Genomic DNA, 5,777 nt, shown 5'->3' with positions numbered 1-5,777 from the left:
AAGGGGTTTCCTCCCGCTCCGCATACCGCCTCTAGGAGGAGTCACTGCAGCCTGGGCCTGCAACAACCCCCCTATCGCTGCCGCCCTCCCAGACATCGCGCCGCTCCTCCTTGCCCGGGCCCCAGGGCTGCTGCTGCCGCCTTCCCACAAGCACCCCCTCCCCGCCTCTTCCATCACTCCCCCCCTACGCACGCTCAGGAGAGAAAGGGCTCCCCTGACCCCAGTCCCCACGAGCTGCTGGGCTTGCATTAGTCGGGAGCATAAAGGAAGAAAGCCCGGCTTCCCATCCTTTCCCTGGTCACAGGAGGAGTTTGGAGCCGTAGAGGTTTCAAGGCAGTCCCAGCTTGGGCTAATGCTCGAGGATAGGTTTTGAGGTGTCTTCCGCCCACCCTGCCCGGTTTTTGTTAGGAAGGGAGCCGCCCATCCCTATATCCGTTAGGCAAGGTGACCTGCGCGTCTTGGTATGGTGCATCTAATCCAAATGTTCCAGCATCCCCAAACTGGCTTAAAACGGCTGTAACAAAGAGTACTGGCACCTCTTTGTGTCTTGTTGCGTTGGAGCATTTAAGGCGTTCACAAGCTTTTCAACTCGGCCACGAGGGCTGCAAACTTAACTTGCTTTCTAAATGAAAGCTGAGTGTTTTCTTTCCCCCACAGTTGCACGGATTCAAGAGCTTGAGCTCTAAAATATGCAATAAGTGATTGTATTACGAGTCTCACAGTATGTCTGTTGGCAGCGCCAAATACGTGATCGCAGACTGATGCAAACAGAATAGTGCAGGGCTACACCTCTTGAACTGATCTCGGGGATATTTTTACATGAAATTGGGTATATATCACTATTCCTGTACAAACATCTTGCATCGTTGCGCTGATTTCATTTGAAAGGTATTTGGGGGCTATTGTAATGCTCTAGGAGATACAGTATTAACCCAGACCACTCCAGCTTGCGTGCAACGTTACTTTGGGAGGGTGGCTGGGAACAACAGAACAGAGTGATAAAGAGGCATCCATGCTTTCAGCTTTCCCTTTGTCGCTGTAAAAAAATCAGAAAGATTCACTGGCTTCCCAGAGTTTGTTTTTATGTCTGTATAGAATTGCATTTGGTAGGGAAAAAAAGCAATAAAGTATTCCTTCAGGTTATATTAATTGTGGACCACACCATCTCCCGAAGAAAGAGAGCATGAGTTGAGAATGTAGGGTTTTCTCTCTGTGACCCTGGGTAGAGCATTTCATTAAGCTGTATTTTGACTGTCAGTAAAACGGGAATAAAGATAACTTTCCTCTTTTTAAGCAAGTCATTCAATGAGTAACAGATCTAACACATTTCTGTGGAATAATGCTTTGAAGTCTATTCTCTTCCCCACTTCTTTTTGAAAACAAGGTCAAAATGCTTTGAAAGCATAGGAGAAAAACTCACGTGTATGAGTTGGAATTATTTTACATATAAGGGGAAGTCTTACTTGGATCTTCCCTGTTGAGACTTTGAACTTAGCAAAGGAAAAGTTATCTGTAGAATTGTAAGTGTCTTGAACCATATTGGGAGGGTAGGAGGAATACAAAGATTTTCAAGTACTAAGCATAAAAATGAAAGACAATTTAAAACCTATGTGAAAAAGGAGGAACAGCATTTACATTTTTCTATTTCAAGATACAAATAATTGCATCCACTAATCCCAGCAATCATGCTTGTGGTACATAGCTTTGTAATTAAAAATAATTTGACATGAGACAAAATAAGCATCACAAATTTTTGAAAATATTCCCAGTTTGTTACAGATTAACATCAAATAGTTGCTGTGTGATAACAACACAAACGTGTAGGAGGTCTTTAAAGAAAATAAAATTATGTTTTCTGTGTGAGACAAACTTTCAACATTAGCACAACTCATTCTGTTTACAAAAACATTTTTCTGTTTATAAACAACATTCTCCTTACATTCAGGCATATTTTCAGCTTTAATTTTCTATTTTTCACATCCACCGTGTAGGTGTGTGCCATTCAGCTGGATCAGACAAAATAAACTGATGTAAGGGTGGGGCTCCTCTTCACATTTGCCTTTCATAGTATAATGTGGTCATCAAATGTCACAGTCTTAGAACAGGCTTACCACATTCAGTGAGTCTGGGGCTGCGGCCTCCTAATACAGCTTTTGTGTTCCCTGAAATAAGAATGTAATTCCCTCAATTTCATCTTTATCACCCACACCAGCTTGCTACCAGTTTTCACATCATCAGTAAGAACAGTACATCCCAGGAGTAGTCACGTTCCTGAGCAAGCCACTGTGCTACTGGCAGTAGAGCAGGTATGAGAGAGGGGATCTCCTATTTTGCAGGTGGTTTCTACTATTGCTTACATTATTTCTGTGGGGATTGCAGTCTGGGAAGAGTTTCTGTGTTTGGGGAAGCAGCACCAGCATAGAGAAAAGCTGGACGTTTGGCTGCCCTTGCAATGGCTAAGGAATCGCCATCGACTCACAAACCGTAACATGGCCTCCCCGCAGCAGGAGACTGAAAGAAGCAGGAGTGCTGGAGAAGCGTGAGAGAGGAGGAGGTCGAAGACCTCCATAGTCTACCACTGTTTTTAGGTTTGGGGGGTTTTTTGAGTCAGTCATAGATGTCTGAATTTTAATACCAATTTTCCTGCCGTTGTGGTTTTTAATTGTCCCACTATGAAGTAAATTTCACTTCTGTATCTCTTTCTCTGGTGGATACAGCTTATCCTTAACCTAAATGTTAACAGCATTATGTTTTACGTTGCTTCAAGTGTTTCTGGAAGATTCCAAGTTGCTTTGTGACACAAGAATAAACAATTTTTGAGTAGAACAGATCAGAGCAAGGCAGCATGTCAACAGAGAGTTACCACACGTGAATTGTTCTGCAGTAGCTGCACTTTTGGAACTGCCTGCTTTTTTAGAGCAACTAAGATACAAGGGGTTTTCTCTCCAGCTCTGAGTTCAGTGTTGAACACTAAGGCTGCAATGGAAAAGTGATAAGCAGTAGGTCACCTAAACCACGTGGTGAGAAATTGGCAGAGTGGATATCTTCACAAATTCTGTAATGCAGAAGGTGACTGAAACGCCAAGATTTTTGGTCACAAAAGCTGTATGTTCTGGCCATTTAGATCTAGTTGTTCAGGGAAGAATTGTTACTAACTAGCATTCTTCAAGACAAAAATTTGCAATGCTGGATTAAGAGTGAGCTTTCCCCAGTCAGCAGGAGCGGAGTCTGCCCTCACTAGGTTGTGCAAAGACCATCTGCCAGTTGACTTCTGAGTGCAAATACAATCTGTTACTTTGTCAAAATAAACAACATATCTATTGACAGAGCATTTGCAGACTGCTGACTGCCTAACTCTCCAGCTATTGGAAAACCAGCCTGTTTATGGCACTCTCACTTTTGGACAGAAGCTGTTACATCTCAAACATTGTAATAAGTATTTCATAGCTTCAGAATCAAGAGATGTGGCTTTAGTCTTGCTTAGGCTGGCAGGCATCCAGGGTCATCCTGGCAGTACAGTAATGTCAAGTACTCTGAAAGCTCTATCTTATGGGTGTATATAATCCAGGAATTTTATCAAATCAGTGTAAGCGTTATCATGTCATTAGGAAAACCTAATACGATCAAAGTTGATGTGTGTATATATTATGGCAGTAGATAACAGATGTAATAACTGAGTTCTGCAAATAATCTGTATTTCTGTAATGACTTTTTTCCCCCCTCTTTGAGCCATTTTTTAACCCCTCCTCCACCTTCCATACTGCTTATGGACTTATTATGCTAGTAGATTGTGTACGGTGAGCTTTTCTTCTTAAAGAAACCAGAAAAGCTAAATCCTGACTTTTTGGAGAACTCTCTTATAGTAGTATTTTTTAAATTAGATCATCCCATGTACTTCAGAATTAAATGTTTTTGTGTGTGTCAGATTCTGACATGATGTTTAAGGTAGACTGATGGTTAGGATGTCTTCAAAAGTCACAGGTTAGCTAATGCATAAGCAAGAATGAGATACTGTGTTCAGTTTTGGGCCCCTCACTACAAGAAGGATGTCGAGGTGCTGGAGCATGTCCGGAGAAGGGCAACGAGGCTGGTGAGGGGTCTGGAGAACAAGTCTTATGAGGAGCGGCTGAGGGAACTGGGGTTGTTTAGCCTGGAGAAAAGGAGGCTGAGGGGAGACCTCATTGCTCTCTAAACTACCTGAAAGGAGCCAGGGGAGGTTTAGATTGGATGGAAGGAAAAATGTCTTTACTGAAAGAGTGGTTAAACATTGGAGCAGGCTGCCCAGGGAAGTGGTTGAGTCCCCATCCCTGGAGGTATTTAAAAGACGTGTAGATGAGGCGCTTAGGGACATGGTTTAGTGGGCATGGTGGTGTTGGGTTGACGGTTGGACTCGATGATCTTAGAGGTCTCTTCCAACCCTAATGATTCTATGATTCAAGAAGGAGAGAGGTCTTTCCTGCCCAAACACCAACTGATTCTAAAAGTTAAATGCTGCTTATTAGCTTAAAAAAAAAAAAAAAAAAAATTGAGAGTGTTTTCATCCTTGTTATTTAAAGGGAGTGTTTTAATCCTGTTTTCATCCTTGTTATTTAAAAGGAGTGTTTTAATCCTTGTTACTTATCCTTAAACGCATCAATGCAGACTGGGGAGATCATTGTCTTGACTCAATTATTTCTTAGTCATTTAAGTAAAAAGACTAATTTAATACAAATATTTGAATAGTCATGGTTATTCACAATAATCATGATTTTTTTTTTTGTCTAATGGAGATTTATGAATATATCTTTCAGAATTACGGAAAAAAGAATAAGGGAACAAAAACCAGAAAATAAGATTGTGTTCAGTTGAGGAAAACTCTAGGATTCCTCTCCACAGCTCAGAAACCATAGCCAGAAATGAGTAAGGTATAGGGAAAATTGTTGTGGTGATCACACATATAGAATGGCTTCTCTGAAGAATTAAACAGGTTAGGACTTCTAGCTAAGAAAACTGAGGGGCGATACGAGAAAGGACATAGCTGATTCTTTTGGTCAGTTGCCCTATGCCTCCAAAGGAATGCAACTTTGATATTAACTGGTAAAAAAAAAACCCTATTTCAGCCTGTGAGTTTAAGGAAAACTGGATGGATAAAGTGATAAATTTGTGAGTGATGCATTTGGCCACAGATTAATATGATAACCAAGCACTGCCAATCTAGGAGGCAGAAAAGCCTCCATCTCTGTAACACATATGAATTTCCTGAAGCAAACTATTTGCAACAAAATGTTTGCGCTTTCACTATGGCACAGGTTTTTAGTGCAGAAAGTGACACATCCCAGCAGGTGTCTGGGGACTTCTGATGCAATTATGTTTTAGTTTTGGCATTTGTAGAACTACATTTCTTTCTTGGAGGAGCAAAGATGTAGCACTGTGTCATTGCACCATTTGATCATCAAGTCACTCATCTGCACATCACTCCAGATCCGTACTGCAGGATACTTTCTTAGCAAACTGGCATCTCACGTATAAAACTAGACCATATTTCCCACTTCCCACAATTTTGCAAAGGGTTTTTTTGTAGTTATGTCTGATCAGTTTTTCCTGTGCTAGTAAAGATGTTTGTCCCTTTGCAGTTACGCTCTTTGGTATAGTTTGCAGCTGTGATACACATTTCCTTTCTCCTCTGGTGACATTTACAAGCACGTTGTCATCCTGGATGGGACTGTTAAGTTCCAAGGTCTTTTCAGAGAAACTTCACAGGACAGGACAGCACTGCTTGTTTGTCTGCTTTCATAATT

This window comes from Aptenodytes forsteri, unplaced genomic scaffold (genome assembly GCF_000699145.1).
Source record: "Aptenodytes forsteri isolate BGI_AS27 unplaced genomic scaffold, ASM69914v1 Scaffold349, whole genome shotgun sequence".
In the NCBI taxonomy this organism is placed as follows: Eukaryota; Metazoa; Chordata; class Aves; order Sphenisciformes; family Spheniscidae; genus Aptenodytes; species Aptenodytes forsteri.
Note: the sequence above shows the minus strand (reverse complement) of the source record.